Source organism: Tachyglossus aculeatus, chromosome 1 (assembly GCF_015852505.1).
Source record: "Tachyglossus aculeatus isolate mTacAcu1 chromosome 1, mTacAcu1.pri, whole genome shotgun sequence".
Taxonomy (NCBI): Eukaryota; Metazoa; Chordata; class Mammalia; order Monotremata; family Tachyglossidae; genus Tachyglossus; species Tachyglossus aculeatus.
Window position 1 is genome coordinate 50958609 of NC_052066.1, and position 18811 is coordinate 50977419.

Sequence of the window (18811 nt, forward strand, 5' to 3'; positions counted from 1 at the left end):
GAAAATGTTTTTTTTTTTTTGTTCTGTGTCCAGACAATAGTCTCATAAGTAAATGCATTCTTAGCTGGAATGTTTGGTTTAACCTTCTGACAAATTTCAGATTCATAATGGGAAAATGAAAAAAATTGAAATATGCTTATTAGAATGTTTTCAGGCTGCTGATAAATGAAAGGAGATTCTTTACTATCATACATTAGACAATATGATCCTAATTGTTAAGGGAATATTTCCCCTCTCAGAATTTTCCCTCTCATTGTGATCACCCAGAAGAATTAGCAGTTGCAACTGGCCAGTTATATGAAGAGTTCAATTGCACCTACACTTTTGAGGAGATTCAATAAAGAAAAGGAAAAAAAAAAAGGATGCTGGAAAGTGTTTGAGCCTGTAGCTGGAAATGTAACCCCTTGACTAGCAATGAAAATTTCACATTTAGCCTGTCTCAGCCTGACTCAGGGGAAAGAGCACAGGACTAGCACTAGGGATTCTGGTCCAGTCACTTAACTTTCTTGTGCCTCAGTTTCCTCATCTGTCAACGGTGACTAAATATACCTGTCCTCTCTTCTCCTTAGGTTGGGAAACCAATGTGAGACAAGGACTGTGTCTGATATGGTTGCACTGTTTTATCTTATGCTGTTGAGTCACCTCAGCTGGGAAATGGGGGTAAAAGTAATAATAATGCCCCCATTTAAGTGCTTACTATGTTCCCGGCACCGTTCTAAGCACCGGGGGCGATCCAGGATGATCAGGTCATCCCCCGTGGGGCTCACCGTCTTCATCACCACTTTCCAGATGAGGGAACTGAGGCCCAGAGAAGTGAAGTGACAGACCCAAGGCCACACAGCGGACCAATGGAGGTGGTGGGATTAGAACCCAGGCCCGTCCTCCATCCATCCTCCATCCCTTCAAAGCCCTACTGAGAGCTCACCTCCTCCAGGAGGCCTTCCCACACTGAGCCCCCTCCTTACCTCCTTCCCCTCCCCAAAGCACCTGTATATATGTTTGTATGTATTTATTACTCTGTTTATTTTACTTGTACATATCTATTTTATTTTGTTAATATGTTTTGTTTTGCTGTCTGTCTCCCCCTTCTAGACTGTGAGCCCGCTGTTGGGTAGGGACCGCCTCGAGATGTTGCCGACTTGGACTTCCCAAGCGCTTAGTACAGTGCTCTGCACACAGTAAGCGCTCAATAAATGCGATTGAATGAATGAATGAATGAGTTGTTTCCGACCCAAAGCAACACCACGGACGCATCTCTCCCAGAGTGCCCCACTCTCCATTTGCAATCATTAGGCACTTAGTACAGTGCTCTGCACACTGTAAGCGCTCAATAAATATGATTGAATGAATTATGGCAGTGTATCCAGATAGTTTTCTTGGTAAAAATGTGGAATTGGTTTACCATTTTCTCCTTCTGCGCAGTGCTGCTGATGCCCAGCACAGATGAGTTTTGACCTGTAGCAGATTGCCCTCCACTCACTAGCCACTGTCCAAGCTAGGATTGGAATGGGTAGGCCTCTGCTCGACTCTCCCTCCTGTAGCCGAGACTAGTAGGATACTGGAAAACTCTCCAGGTGTGACCCTGAGAGGGGCGAGTGCATTGTATCCACCCCAATTTCTAGCACAGTGATTGGCACATAATAAGTACTAACACAGTACTAAGTATCACAATTATTATTATTAGGAATGGTGTGGGCAATATTGTTATCTTGTAGTCTTCGAATTTCTCAGTACATTGCTCTGCACACAGTAAGCACTCAATATGATTGATTGATTCTTTATCAGAAAATGAGAGAGTGACACATAATGGATTTAAGTAAAATTAGTCCATAGAGTCATTGCAGCTCAATCCAGCAGACAGCCATAGTCTATGGGACTATTTGAATGGTAATGGTACTCTCAGAGCTTAATCCATTTCACAGTTCATTTCTTCTTTCAGTTTTACAGACTACTAATCATAGTTGAGGGGAAGATTACCAAAGGTAAGTACCTTTGATTTTTTTTTTCCACTGAGAATCCCTCTGAATACATATGTCACCAGTTTGAGTCCACTCACCTTTGAAGAGTTAAAGTCCACCAGGAAAAATCATGGTGTATGTTGAGAGTCTGGAAAACATTATTATGCTTAATTATTACTAATTTCTTTATAATGTTATTTTTTCAATATTAATCTACTCCATAAGATCCCCTAAATTGCAACACCTTCTATTTGTGATTTAAATAAATTCTTTATTTTCTTCCAGCAGGCAAACCCTTGTGGATTTGATTTCCCCCTCCAAAGGTCAGGAAGAGAACTCTGATTATTTTCCTGCTTACCTCCTTCCCCTCCCCACAGCACCTGTATATATGTATATATGTTTGTACGAATTTATTACTCTATTTATTTTATGTGTACATATTTATTCTATTTATTTTATTTTGTTAATATGTTTTGTTTTGTTCTCTGTCTCCCCTTTCTAGACTGTGAGCCCACTGTTGGGTAGGGACCGTCTCTATATGTTGCCAACTTGTACTTCTCAAGCGCTTAGTACAGTGCTCTGCACACAGTAAGCACTCAATAAATACGATTGATTGATTGATTTAAATACAATAGCAAATTGCTAGGTCTTCCTTAATTTTCTATCTTCTACCATATAAATGAGTAATGATTCAATGCCAAAATGAAATTCCTATATTTTACAGATGAACATTAACCCTTTGGTGCTTAAAATATAGAAAACACAACAAATTGAATTACTCCAAATCTAAGGTGTGTCATTCAATTAAATGGCAGTGTATTGCAGAGAAAAAGCATGAATGCATAATTCAATTATAATGAATAGAAAACAGGGAATACTTTGAATTCATTCATTCATTCATTCATTCAATCATATTTATTGAGCACTTACTGTGTGCAGAGCACTGTACTAAGCGCTTGGGAAGTACAAATTGGCAACATATAGAGACAGTCCCTACCCAAAAGCGGGCTCACAGTCTAGAAGGGGGAGAAAGACAACAAAACAAAACATATTAACAAAATAAAATAAATAGAATATGTACAAGTAAAATAAATAGAGTAATAAATATGTACAAACATATATACATATATGCAGGTGCTGTGGGGAGGGGAAGGAGGTAAGGAGGGGGGGATGGGGAGGGGAATTGTCCACATCTGATCAGTATTTCCAAATGTAAAGTAACATTCACACATTATACACACAGAATCTATATACATTAACTCCATATCAGGACTATGGCTAGTATTCATTTCTTTTTTTTTTTTGAAAAAATATTCACTAAATATATTTGAAGGGAAGGAGAACAAGAATTAACCTTTCAACATCAAAGTCATAATCAAGCATCCTAGCTCCACTTTTGTATAATATATTCATCAAAAAAATCTAGTATTTTAAAACATTCTCATAATATCACCAAATTCCACTACCTCGATGTCACATATTCATAGCTAAAGTTTCGGGATATTATATTTTCCAATCACTCAGCACGTGAAAGGCGATGGTACAACAATCATATTTATTTAGTGCTTACTGTGTGTAGAGCAATATACTAAAGGCTTGTCTGAGTTCAATACAGAGTTGGAGTTGGAGTGGAGTTGGTTGACAAGATCCCTGCCCCTAAGGAGCTTATGGTTGAATTTTTCTGAACAACATAATTAAGGAAAAAACATTAACTATTGTGTCTGTGATGGAACTAAAGGCACTTATTGTAAGACAACTTATGTTTGCCAATATGGCATTTCCGGTCATAACTGTTCCTTTGCTTTTTGATTTAAAAGAGGGAGAATAATTTCGGTAAATCGTACCTTCAGTGTCAATACTGACAGTGGATTAAATGCCACGCAACTGCATCAAAAGCATTTACTCTTGAAGATAGGGTTCTAGATTTTAAAGGTGTCTTCTAAATGAGGCTGTTTTCTCTTTTGAAGATTTTATGTTCATTACTCAGACAATTAATGAACTAATTTCAAACCATTTTAACTAATAGCCCAGGGCCCTTAGATAACGGCACGCTCAATTTATATACATTATTGTCATTTTTTTGTTAATCTTATTGGTGTCCTTTATCTTTAAATTACATAACATAATTGTACTGAATGAAGTTCTTTTACTGACCAATTCACCCTGTCCATCATGAACAATTTAATATTAACTTAAATGACAACTGCAATGCCCAATCCATAATTTCTTTTCTTTCCTTGACACCCTTGACTTTTGCTGACCCCAAAACTCAGGCAATGTAGAACCTTTATTTTTCATTGGTAATTTTCCCTCAATAGCAGGCCATTTAATTACCATCCTGACACTCATAACATTCTATATAGCTGTAGTGAAATGCTAAGTTGAAATTAACAGTGACAAAAAAACCCACTGGTGGGGTCTTCAATATGCACCGCAGGAGGAAATTTGGCCAGACTTAGGAAGGAAAACTCATGCTTCTTCCGTCTTTCCAGATCTGGTGCATTTCATAGGGCAGAAATCCAAGTGGAAGGGGTCACTGAGAACTCTGCAAAGAACTCCATCCACTAGGCCACTGAAAAGACGTGTTGTCTAGTGGATAGAGCGTGTGCCCGGTGTGAAGCATTCCATTTTTTTTTATACTGATGCCCGTTTACTTGTTTTGATGTGTATACATCTATAATTCCATTTATTTATATTGATGCATGTTTACTTGTTTTGACATATGTCTCCTCCCTTCTAGACTGTAAACCCAGTGTGGGTAGGGATTGTCTCTATTGCTGAATTGTGCTTTCCAAGTGCTTAGTATAGTGCTCTGCACATGATAAGTGCTCAGTATGTATGATTGAATGAATGGAAGTCTGAAGGACATGGGCTCTAACACCAGCTGCCACTTGTTTAGTGTATGATCTTGGGCAAGTCACTTAACTTCTCTGGGCCTCAGTTACCTCATCTGTAAAATGGGGATTGAGGCTATGAGCCCCACATGGGGCAGGGACTGTGTCCAACCCGATTCACTTGTATCCACTCAAGTGCTTAGAACAGTGCCTGGTACATAGTAAGCACTTAACAAAAACCATAATTATTATTATTACTAATGCATAGTACATAGTAAGCATTTAACAAATACCATTAAGAAAATACACTCTGCCTTAGGATTTTTCTTTCCTTACAAATTCTCTAATGATTGAGAGGCTTCTACCAAACCATCACAGGATGCGGAGGTATTTATGTCTGGATGTGACTAGTCACAATAAAATCCTCATCATCCCATAGTATTTACTGAGCTCCTACAAGTAAAAATCTCTGCAGGAGTTTAACAGCCTCAGAACCCACAGGTATTGACCTCTAGGAGCTTACAAAGAGCTTACAGGCAGACATTATAAATAGGACAAAAAGAAAAGCAGAATAAGAGAAACAGATAAAGGTTTCAGGATGAAGTACCTAAATGAATAATTTCATAGAAAAATTAATAAGGTCTAAATGCATAATTGCTGAGGATAGGACTAAAATGTATTAGGGTAAAGGTGGTTTAGGGTTGACATGACTGGGATTTGACTGGGATTCTGTGACTTAATCAGATAAGGTTTCCTGAAAGAGGTGGAGTTTTGAGAGGTCTTTGAAGATGGTAAAAGATTTAGTCTGGTGGATTTGCGGAGAGAGAGAGTCCTAGGTTGGGGAACAGTGTAAGCCAGGGAATCACAGTGGCCAAAGAACTGAGTGAGAAAATACAGTTAGAAGGTGAACAGGAAAGGAGCAAACAGAGTGAACTATGAAATAGTGGAGAGAAATATGATTGCTTGATTGAAGCAAGACAGTTAATAAGATGGGGAAACCCAATAATAAGAGGTTTCTATTTGATTATTATGGTTCTTGTTAAGCGCTTACTATGTGCCAAGCACTATAATAGAGATGAGTAGCTACTGGATGTTTTTAAGGAGTGGAGCAATGTATGCTAAGTTTCCTCAAGAAAACGATCCAAACTGCAGAATGCAATAAAGACTGAATGGGGAGATGTCTAGAAGCAGGGAGACCAGTGAGAATCCTGGTAAAATAGTCTACAGTGGAAAGATGGTATGACAAGAGCTTGGACCAAGGTAATGGCTGAGGAGAAAGTGAGAAAAAATAGACAGGATTTAGCAGGGCATCTCAGCTCTGATCCCGCCAGCCATGTTGTCATGACGTAGTCTCAGAATCTTTTCAGGACAACCAGATTTGCTTAGTCACTTCCAAATCCAGATCTGCCGAAGGCCTCCAATGCTTTGGAATGGTCTAAGAAAACTCTGAAAAGGTCAAGGTGCTGTTCTGTGTACTTCTCTTGTATCTGATGCACAGCCAAAATCATGTCCGACTGGATTACTACATCAGCCTCCTCTCTGTTCTCCCATCCTCCTGTCTCTCCCTGCTTCAGTCTATACTTCACTCAGCTGTCTGGATTATCTTTGTACAGAAACGCTCTGGGCATGTCACTTCCCTCCTCAAAAATCTCCAGTGGTTGCCTGTCAACCTACAAATCAAGCAAAAATTCCTGACTCTCAGCTTCAAGGCTGTCCATCACCTCGCCCCCTCCTACCTCACCTCCCTTCTCTCCTTCTCCAGCCCAGCCTGTACCCTCTGCTCCTCTGCCACTAACCTCCTCACTGTGCCTCGTTCTCGCCTGTCCCGCCATTGACCCCTGGGGCCCACGTCCTTCCCCTGGCCTGGAATGCCCTCCCTCGCACAACTGCCAAACTAGCTCTCTTTCTCCATTCAAAGCCCTACTGAGAGCTCACCTCCTCCAGGAGGCCTTCCCAGACTGAGCCCCCTTTTTCCTTTCCTCCTTCCCATCGCCACCCCCCTGCGCTACCTCATTCCCCTCCCCACAACACGCGTACATATTTGTACATATTTATTACTCTATTTTACTTGTACATGTTTACTACTCTATTTCATTAATGATGTGCGTTTAGCTATAATTATATTTATTCTGATGGTTTTGACACCTGTCTATATGTTTTGTTTCATTTTCTGTCTCCCCATTCTGGATTGTGAGACTGTTGTTGGGTAGGGACCGCCTCTATATGTTGCCGACATGTACTTCCCAAGTGCTTAGCACAGTGCTCTGCACACAGTAAGCACTCAATAAATACGATTGAATGAATGAATGAATGTCCCATGTGCCATGCTGTGATCTGAAGCCTCTTTGTGATCTCAATTAATTGCATAAATAAATGGTGAAGATTGCTGAAAATAAACATAATTCTGCGACAGATTTTCCTCCAGAATGGCCTAGAGTTTAGGACCAAAAAAAGCAATTTCTACCACTCCTTCTGTGGGAAATTTCACCGATTAGACTAAGCATTTAAACATCATAGGGGGAAGGTCAGTTAGGAATATATACAGGCCTTGAAAACCTGCCTGAAATGTTTGCAGAAACTTTTGCAGAAATTTAGCTGCAGGAGGTCCCCAGCTATCAACCCTCAATCTTCTTCCATTCCATATGGTAGCTTTCTTGTACATTCACCTCAAGGAAATGGGCAGGAAGCAGGACAGACCTTGGCGAGCAAAGCAATCTTTATCATTCCTCATTTTGCCCCTCAGATTTGCAAGAAAGTTGGCCATTCTTTTGCAAATAATCTCAATTCTTTGGACTCCATTTCTCTAACTCTTGCTCATCCTCTCTTCAGCCTGGATCATTCCCTTCCCCGGGTTCACTAGACCATAACTCTCACTGCCATCAGAGTTCTACTAAAATCCCAACCCCTCCAGAAACCTCAACTCCCCAAGCACATCAACCCAGCACTATGCTTAGCACATACATTTCATTCTGATTCTCAGCACTTATCTTTAGCATTTGTGTAGCCTATGTATATTTTACTTATATATTCAGTGATTTATTTAATTACTTTATTCTGCTGACAGAGTTGCACTATTTCCAGTCATATCCTTGTTCTTCCACCTACTTCTACTATTAATAATTTTTTTTCGTTTGCCCATGCCCCTATTTGTAGATCCCTGGAAGGGAATCATTGTCTCCTGGTACACTCTTCCAAAAAGAGTACGCCATGGTGTATGGTGTTCATGGTGCACACTCTCAGTATGTGTTCAAAAATTTTATCAGTGATGACAGTGATTTGACTGAATTGTCCTGGGGTTTCATGACACATAGAAAAATATATCCAGTGCCATTTAAAAAAATTCAGTGCTGCTAAACTGTGACCCAAAATTTGCCATCACTTTGAACAGCTCCCTATCTACTGTATTTAATTTTTAACTAAGTTTCTAACAGAGTTCTGGAACTTTCTTTGGGACACATGCTAATGAAATTCCATTACCAACTTTTTTTTCCAGTGTGTTAATGATGTGCAGTCTCTGGAAAACCATTTCATATTTCGTAGTAGATCTGATTATAAATGAAGGGATTTCAATAAATCAATCAGTGGTACTAATTGAGCACTCACTGTGTGCTGATCACTGTACCTAGGGCTTGGGAGAGAACAATAGAGTTGATAGGCACATTTCTCTGCCCACAGGAGCTTACACTTGGTAGAAGGAGACAGACACTAAAATTAATTATAGATAGGGGAAATGGGAGAATATAGGGATATTTACATAAAAGTTCTAGGGCTTTGGGCGGGGTGAAAAACAAGTGCTCTAGGTGTATAATAATAACAATAATGGCATTTATTAAGCACTTACTATGTGCAAAGCACTGTTCTAAGTGCTGTGGAGGTTACAAGGTGATCAGGTTGTCCCATGGGGGGCTCACACTCTTAATCCCCATTTTACAGATGAGGTGACTGAGGCACAGAGAAGTTAAGTGACTTGCCCAAAGTCACACAGCTGACAACTGGAGGAGCCAGGATTTGAACCCATAACCTCTGACTCCAATGCCCGGGCTCTTTCCACTAAGCCAGGCTGCAGGGGCAACACAGAAGGGAGGGTAAATAGGAGAAATGAGGGCTTAGCCAGGCCTTCTTAGAGTTCCAAATTTGCAGCTTTGACATAAATCTTTTAGTTAGATAAATTGCAGAAGTTTTATCTTCAGTCTGATGTTTCACTGGTCCTTTCAAGTACCCCATTGGGTTTTGATAAACTCTGAATTCCTAGGTTCTGCTTAGCTTTTACAGGTTTTGATCAAAAGCTATTAAATTATAGACAGACTCTGACCCGGCTATGTTTAGGAATCCTCTTTTAGTTCCAGTCTACTTGATTTCAGGAACAAGTCAAACTCTTGCCTAAAGTTTATCCAGTCATGAAAAACACTCCCTGTCAGCTTAAATTGTTGTAACCCCTTTAGCTGTTCCATTTCTTAGTAGGTATCATTCCTTAACTTTACAAATTTTTAGCCTGCATTGCACTTGGATTTGCACCCTTTACTCACCTTCTCCTCCACCCCACAGCACTTAGGTACTTAGCCATAATTTATTTATTTATGTTAATGTTTGTCCTCCCTATTCAAGACTGTGAGCCCGTTATGGGCAGGGATTGTCTTTCTTTATTGTTGTATTGTATTGTCCAAGTGCTTAGTACAGCGCTCTGCCCACAGTAAGCTCTCAGTAAATATGATTGAAATACAAGGAAATGAATAGATTTTAAGCTCACTGTGGGCTGTGAATGTTTCTAGCAACTCTGTTACATTGTACTCTCCAGAGAGCTTAGTACAGTACTGTGCACAAAGTGCTCTGATAAATGATTGATTGACTGATTCACTAATTCTTGGTACCAATTTATAATTGTCTTGTTATTGATCCCAGAAGCCTAACTTTTATAACAGCAAAAGACTGACATATAGCTGCCCCTTATGTCTGCTTCGGTTACTGATCTCCGTCCTTATCTCTGTTCTTGCCAGTTAAAATTCCTAATTCTTAAAACATACCATAGTACCTAAACAATGCCAAAATTCTCTAAGAATGTCCAATCATCTGCATTTCACAAAATAACTGCTCTGTGTTATTGACCCCAAGTTCAAGTCCCTGAACAATATGATAACTGCAGCATTTGTGTAGCACTTACTATGCCCTAAGCACTGTATTGAGCTTTGTACTAAGTACTGGAGTGGGTACAATATAAGCAGATAGGACACAGTCCCTGTTCCAAATGGAACTCATTCTCATGTGTGGAAGGGAACAAATATTCAATTCTCATTATACAGATAATAATACTAATAATTGTGGTATTTGTTAAGGGCTTACTATAGTGCTGTAGTAGTGTTTAACAAATACCACAATTATTAAATGCCATTGAACTAAGTTCTGGAGCAGATATAAGATGATCAGACTCCACGTGGGGCTCACAGTCTAAACAGGAGGGAGAACAGGTATTGAATCCCCATTTTGCAGAAGAGGGAACTGAGGCTTAGAGAAGTTGTGACTTGCCCAAGCAAGGCAAGAGCAGGCAAGTGGCGGAGCGGGGATTAGAACCCAGGTCTTTTGACTCTCAGGCCTGCACTCTTTCCACTAGGACAAAGTGTAGCACAGAGAGTTAAGTGACTTATCCAAGGTCACACAACAGGCCAAGTGGTGGGTCTGGCATTAGAACTCAAGTCTCCTGCCACCAGGCTGTCCCCTTTCCACCAGGCCACACTGTTCAGACATATGCAATCAACTCCTAAATCTTGCTCCTTCTTCCTCCTTACCACTTCCTGGATCTGCCCCTCCCTTTCCATTCAACAGGTGGAAAGGTCTTGTTATTCCATGGCAAGACAACAATAAGTCCTCACTATTGGCTTTAAAGCTCTCTATCACCTTGCCCCTTCTTATCTCACCTCCCTTCTCTTGTACATTCCAGCCCTCACACTCTGCTCCTCTGGTACTAACCTTCTCAATGGGCCTTGATCTCACCTGTCTCACCACCGCCCCTGGCCCACATCCTAACTCTGGCCTGGAACGCACTCCCTCCTCAAATCTGCCAAATGATCACTCTTCCCCGCTTATTTTTTTTTTAAATGGCATTTATTAAGCATTTACTATGTGCAAAGCACTGCTCCCGCTTCAAAGCCCTCCTGAAGTTGCACCTCCTCCAAAAGGCCTTCCCAGACTAAGACCCCTTTTCCTTAGCTCTGCCTCCCTTCTGGGTCACCTCAAATCGCTCTCTTTGCTCTACCCCCCTCGCCCCACAGCACTTATGTATATATGAGTATATCTATAATTCTATTTATTTATATTGCTGCCTGTTTACTTGTTTTGATGCCTATCCCACTCCCCCCGACCCAGACTGTAAGCCTGTTGTGGGCAGGGATTGTCTCTCTTTATTGCTGTATTGTACTTTCCAAGCGCTTAGTATAGTGCTCTGCACACAGTAAGAGCTCAATAAATATGATTGAATGAATGAGGTATCGGCCTCCTCACCCATCTCCCTGCTTCCAGCCCCTCCTCACTTCCTTCCGCACTTTATGCTGCTATATAGGTCACCTCTTCCAATCATCATTTAGCACATATCTCTCCACTCTTAATAATAATAACAATAATAATTATTATGGTATTGGTTAAACGCTTATTATGTGCCAGGCACTGTACTAAGCAATGGGATGGATACAAGCAAATCTGGCTAGACAGTCCCTGTCTCATATGGGGCTCCCAGCCTCAGTGTCCCTTTTACAGATGAGGTAATAGGCCCAGGGAAATGAAGTGACTTGCCCAAGTTCACACAGCAGAGAAGTAGCAGAGCCAGGATTAGAGCCTATGACCTATTGACTCCTAGGCATGTGTTCCAGCCTCTATGCCACGCTACTTCTTCAGAGACCTCCACTGGATACCTATCAACCCCCACATCAAGCATAAACTCTTTAACATTGGCTTCAAGGATCTTCACCATACACACAGGGCTCCCTCTTGCAGATTTGACTGCTTCACTTACTATTCACTATGAGAAGCTTGCTATGAGAAGCAGCATGGCCTAATGGAAAGAGCATGAGCCTAAGAGTCAGAAGGCCTGGGTTCTAATCCTGCCTCCATCACTTTCCTGCTGTGTGACCTTGGGCAAGTCACCTAATTTCTCTGTGCCTCATTTTCCTTATTTGTAAAAGGAGGATTTAATCTTACCCCGACTGTGAGCCACATGTAGGATGGAGGTTGTGTTTGACCCTATTATCTTGTATCTACCCTCACATTTAGTTCAGTACTTGGCACATAGTAACTGTTTAATATAATAACAATAATAATGATGATGCTAATAATATTAATAATAAACACCATGGCCTAGAGGATATAGAATGGGCTTGGGAGTCAGAAGGAGCTAGGTTCTAGTCCCAGCTCTGCCACTTGTGTGCTGTGTGATCTTGGACAAGTCACTTAACCTCTCTGTGCCTCTGTTACTGCATCTGTAAAATAGGAATTGACCATGAGCTCCATGGGGGACATGGACTGTGTCCAATCTCATTAGCTTGTATTTACCCCAGTGCTGAGTGCGGTGCCTGACACATAGTAAACGTTTAACAAATACCATAAAAATAACTAATAAAAATAATAATAACATTCCCCAGCTTCCATTTTTGCCCCTCCTGAGCTCACCTTCTAAGCGGACATTACTCAACTCTTCCGCCACAAAGTCCATGTTTATGTTGTTTTATTAAAACTCCCTGACCCTCCAAATCCATTAGGCTATATAGGTCTTCCCATCTTCAAAATCTTCCCCAAATCCCACTTCCTCAAGAAGAGTTCACTGACAATTCACGACATTCGTTCCACTCCGTTTCAACCCAACTCTCACTCTTGGAACTTCTGCATTTTATTGCTTTTGAATATATGCATAGTTTTGATTTATTTGCACATTTGATAATTCATTCAGCTATTTCATCCTGATATATTTGTATTACTTCCTCCGTAGCAGGAAATAATACAAATCAATCAATCAATCAATCAATCAATCGTATTTATTGAGCGCTTACTGTGTGCACAGCACTGTACTAATCACTTGGGAAGTACAAGTTGGCAACATATAGAGGCAGTCCCTACCCAACAGTGGGCTAACAGTCTAAATTATTCTTCTTCCTCCTATGCCCATTTTTTGTGAATAATATTCGTCTAATTTTCTCCTAGTTTATATCATAAGCTTCTTGAGGTCAGTAAAAGTGCTTAGAAGGTAGTCAATACATATCACTGATTTATTGTATTTGAAGGTGACCCTACTACTGAAAACAGCAGAGGTTTGAGAGTCAGGAGACATAGGTTATAATCCTAGCTTCTCCACTTGTCTGCCATGACATTTTGGAAACTCACTTTACTTCTCCATGCCTCAATTTCCTCACCTTCAAAATGAGGGTTAAATATCTGTTCTTTCTCCCTCTCAGACCATTAGTCCCATTGATTTCTTTGTATTAATTCTTGTCTCCCCTTCTATACTGTAAGCTCAATGGGGGGAGGGAATACATCTACCAACCCTGTTGTATTGTATTCTCCCAAGCACTTAGTACAGTGCTCTGCACACAGTAAGCAATCAGTAAATACTGTCAATTGATTGATTAATTAATGCTTTGATGATGATGATGAAAATAATAAGGAATCTCAGCTATTAACACTTGCAATGCGTGACAAACCAGAGATGCCCTAAAGAAGTCCTCAGAGAATCACACACACACACACACACACACACACACACACACACACCCCTTCTTATCTCTCTGGCAAAATGTAACCTAATGTCAATTTCATGCATTATATTCTGATAACACTAGTTTTACTATTTTGGAAAGCCTCCTTGCAATAGATGACCATGACAACCATTTACCACAAATGCTTAAATTAAGTTCAAATTATTGCTATCTCAATCATATACCAAGCAATTGTAATAAAACAATTAGATAAGTATTATAATGCCATAATAAAAGAGAAAGAAATTAATATGAAAACATAAAATTGATCATTAAGAAAATTCTAGAGATACATGAATCCTTAATCCCATCATGATACAGTTTTCCCATGAATGTAGTGGGAATTCGTTCTTGTGACAATGTGGCAAAGGAAATTTATAAAAATGGAATAAAAGAGACTGTAGAGTTTTATGGTCTTTAATTTATGTCATTCAGTGATAATATACACTCCTATAAATATGAGGAATTTCTAGTATTCATTTGTGTGTTGAATTTTGCAAATCCATCAAAACTATCCACTTTTTAAGAACTCTATCGCTAGACTGTAAACTCACTGTGGGCAGGGAATGTGTCTACCACTCTTTTGCACTGCTTAGTACAGTGCTCTGCACATGGTGATTGATTACAAAATAAATTAGCAAAAATCCAAAATGAATCAATCCAGGAGAAAAGACAAATTTCATTTGTGAATACTTTGCTGTACATATTTTACCATCTAATCTTTAGCTTTTGGAATATAAATAGGATGTCATTTCTCTCTATTAATGAAATTCAATATTGCTAATACAAAACTAAAATTTAGGAACATTTGAAACAAGGTCATCTGGTTTAAAGTTGGTGGAGCAAATATTTTTATCAGGCATATTTTTTAACCCAGCACATTTTTGTTAACAAAACGTTTTCATGCTGTCCATTCCATTTCATCTTTACATCATTCCTGGTCGGTATAGGTAGGTAGAGGCAGGTAACATAATCTCCAGGTTACATTTTACATTATGCATTTCACAAATTAGAAAACTGAGCTAATGAGAAGTTAAATAAATGCCTTGCCAGACATCACACTGCAGGCCAGTAATAGAGCTGGTAGTGTAAATAGCTTGCTTGTGTGAGCATACTTAGTTAGGAATTAAGGTAGCAAATTCTAGCTAAATCACTTTAAAACACTGCAGAGTAAATAGAGTGAAGAAGCACTTTATGCATGGGAGTGGAACAGTGAGAAAAGGTGGTTTTCAAGAGGTTGCTGGAAGAGACAGGAATAAAATAAAATATTTGGTTCAACACAAGCATCAAACCTTTAAAGCACTAGGAGACCCAGAGTAAATACTATTTAGTGTCGAGATGCTCTCTTAAGTGCACTGCCAACTACCTCATGGCCAAAGGATCTTTTCAGGTTGTCACTGCTCTAAAATGCTAATGGTCTTGGCTTCCTCTATACTTCCTGAAAAAGACTGAAAACAGTTAAAAGAGTGGAGCATGCCCAGTAATTACAGTCAGATTTTGTTTAAGTCAGAAGCTAAGTGGTTCCCCACAATAATTATCAAAAGAATCTTCTAGAAACTTCCTTCGCACTGAGAGAACAGACCAGTATACCTTCCTGCAATGTTCTCCTAGGCAGTCTGATCTAGTGATTAATCCACTGTTCACACCCAAATCTCCTGGATGTAGCCGTTGTCCATACCAAGAGAGGGTTAATATCCCAATCATGGTTTTACAGGAAAGAATCCATTTTGTTATTAAAAGCTGCTGCCTCTGAAGCATGTATTTCAAATTATAAACGAAGGTTTCATTAATTGATTTTTGGGGAGGGGTGAGGGGCACAGGAAGAGGTAACAGATTGAAAGGTCCTTGAGGATATGATCCCATCTGCAAAGTCTATTATAGTGCACTCTCCCAAGTGCATAGTATAGTACTCTGCCCAAAATAAATGCTCAATAAATACCCTAAACCTTAATAACTCATTCCTCTACCTGCCCTCCTCCCTCCGTCAACTATGCACTTGGATCCCGTAAGTACTTTGATTCTCACTTCAGCCCCACAGAACTTTTGTAAATATCATTATGCCCTATTATTTCCCCTATCCACAATTTATTAAAATGTCTCTCTCACCCTATAGAATGTAAGGTTCTCATGAACGGGGATCACGTCTACCAATTCGACATAGGAAAGCAGCATGACCTATTGGATAGAGGACAGGCATGGAAATCAGAAGGACCTGGGCTCTAATCCTGGCTTTGCCACCTGTCTGCTGTATGACCCTGGGCAAACCACTTCACTTCTCTGTGCCTCAGTTACCTAATCTGTAAAATGAGGATTAAGACTGTGAGCCCCACGTGGATCATGGACTGTGTCCAACCCAATCATCATGTATCTACCTCAGTGCTTAGAACAGTGCCTGGCACGTAGTAAGCACTTAACACAATTATTATTACTTTCCCAAACACTTAAGATAGTGCTTTGTATATAGTCAATAAATACAACTCATTGATTGGTTGACACAAGAGGACACCTGTAATATAATAATAATTATTATTATGGTATTTTTTACAGTATCCCCTAAGTGGATACAAGCAAATGGATTGGACACAGTCCCTGTCCCATGTGGGCCTTACAGTCTCAATCCCCATTTTGCAGATGAGGTAACTGAGGCACAGAGAGGTGACTTGCCCAAGGTTACACAGCAGACAAGTGGCAGAACAGGGATTAGAACCCATGACCTTCTGAACCCAAGCCCGTGCTCTATCTAATAGACCATGCTGCTTTTCACATGATTGGAGTGTGTTCCTGGGTGATAGCTGTTTGTGTGGAGAAGAAGTAGATTTGGAGATGGCAAGATCTGACAACAGATTGAATGTCAAAGTTGAAAGACAGTGGGCAATGGGGAATGATACTTAAACTGTGGATTTAGGGACAGGATAGGTGGTGGTCTCATTAACTGAGATGGGGAAGTTAGAAGGAGGAGGGAGATAAGGGAGATATGTTGAAGGGTCATCAGGACATCCAGCAGTGATGTCCCGGAGGTAAGAGGAGATATGGGATAGAGGTTATCTGAGGATTCAGGGCTAAAGAGATGGATTTGGGATTTACCCACATAGAGACAGTAATGGAAGCTATCATTGATATTGTACAGGAGTAGTGTGGGTGCTTCTGAGTTCATAAGTGCAGATGATACAGGAGATATGCCTGAGGAGAATCAGGAACAATCAGAGAAACTCTCCTGGAGGGGGAAGGGCTCTGAAGATGGGGGAAAACTCAAGGCTAGCATATTTGAAGGGAAAGGGAGTTCCTACTATGATGGAGTGATAAAACAGTGTGAGGATCCGCATGGCTTAGGAGAAGCAACAGGGCCTAATGGATGGGCCAGGGAATCAGAAGGACCGGGGTTCTAACTCTGCACTTAGTAAGCACCCAATAAGTGCCATTGACTGATTGATAAACATGTGAGGAGATGAACACAAGCAGGAAACCCAAACAACTGACAAATGAACAGCAGAGATTGGGAAACTGATAGCAAGGAGGGTTTAGGAAACATTTTAAAGACACGGTAAAACAAACCTTCACACAGTGCTGTATGCCAGCTAAAGATGAAGAATCAATTGCAGAGGATAGACCAGTTTGTATCTACCCCAATGACAGTGCCTGGCACAAAGTAAGAACTTAACAAATACCATAAAAAAGGGTTGGAGGTGGGAGAGTTGAGAAAGGGGCAGAGTGAGAAGGTTAGTTTGGGAGGGATGAAAGAGGATAAACTAGGGTTTAGTAGGAGAAGAAAAAGGATGAACAAGAGGAAGAGGAAGCCCATAATCTAGGCACTGTCCTTGAATTCTCTCTCTCATTCAACCCACATATTCAATCCATCACTAAATCCTGTCAGTTCCAGCTTCACAACATTGTTAAAGTCCATTTTCTCCATTCAAACTGCTACCAGTTAGAACAATCACATCCTATCCCATCTGGATTACTGCATCAGCCTCCTTGTTGACTGTCCAGCCTCCTGTTTCTCCCCCACTTCAAAGCCTTATTGAAGGCATATCTCCTCCACGAAGGCTTCCCTAAGTCCCCTTCTTCCCCAACTCCCTTCTGCATCTCCTTGACTTGCTCCCTTTGTTCTTCCCTGCTCCCAGCCCCACAGCACTTATGTACATATATGTCATTTATTTACTTATATTAATATCTGTCTCCCCCCTCTCTAGACTGTGAGCTCATTGTGGGCAGGGAATATGTCTGCTTGTTGTGTATTGCATTCTCCCAAGCACTTAGTACAGCGCTCTGCATGCAGTAAGTGCTCTTAATTAATACAATTGAATGAATGAATTAATGAATGAAGAGGGCTTGCAAAATGTCTTGAAGCCATTTGTCACAATTTTCTACTTGATGCTCAGGAGAATGAATACTCACTGTAGGACTTTGAAGAATGAAGACGTGTGTGCAGAATGACATTTTACAAAAATGATGAGAATGGTAATATAAAATATGAACTGGAGAAGGTGAAGCCTGGAGACAGGGGGATGATTGAAGAGGTTGATTTTCCCAGTAGTCTAGCTGGGAAAAATGAATGACTAGACCAGAATCACGTTAATGGGATGGAAGGAACAGCAAATCCAGGACATTCTGTGGAGGAAAACAACGTACAGGGTTCAACTACAGACTGAATATGAGAGTTAAAAGAGAGCAAGGAGTTGAAGATGATGCCAACGTTGGAGACAGGTAGGTTCGTGAAATCAAGCATGTGTCGAAAGTTAGGAAGAAAAATGGATTTTGAAGGGAAGATAGTTCAGTTTTATACATATTAAGCTGAAGATGCCAGCTGGATATGCATTGGAAATTTTCTGCAGGCAGGAGAAGATGTAAGATTGCAGAGAAAGTGAGAGGTTGGAGCTGACAAATAGATCTGAGAATTATTTGCATAGTGGTAGTACTTTAAATCAAGGGTGTAATTGAGATCTTTTAGGGACTGGGTGAACAGTGAGAAGAGAAAGGAACGGAGAAAAGAGTCTTAATAAACTTGATGAGATGCGGCAGAAAAACCAAGAAAAGAGACTAAGAAGGAACGATCGTAGCGGTAGGAGAAACAGAAGTGAATGTGTCAGTAAAACTGAGGTTAGATCTTGTTTCTGGGAGAAGGAAATGATCCAAAGTGTCAAAGGTAGACAAAGAATGAAAAGAAGTTAAGAGGACAAGGTTATCCCTTTAGATTTTATAAGGAAGAAGTCAACGGTGACCTTAGAGAGTGTGGTTTTTAGTAAAGTGAAGTGGGGAGGAAATTAGATTATGGTAAATCAAGAAGAGA

At 40.3% G+C, this 18811-nt stretch overlaps 1 non-coding gene across 1 annotated transcript; it reads right to left on the reverse strand.

The window, feature by feature from the left end:
- Nucleotides 1-1453: 1453 nt before the first annotated feature.
- LOC119934766 lies at nucleotides 1454-1592 on the reverse strand. The gene has a single exon (XR_005453008.1). It is a non-coding gene; the product is annotated as a small nucleolar RNA SNORA7 (small nucleolar RNA).
- Nucleotides 1593-18811: the final 17219 nt, after the last annotated feature.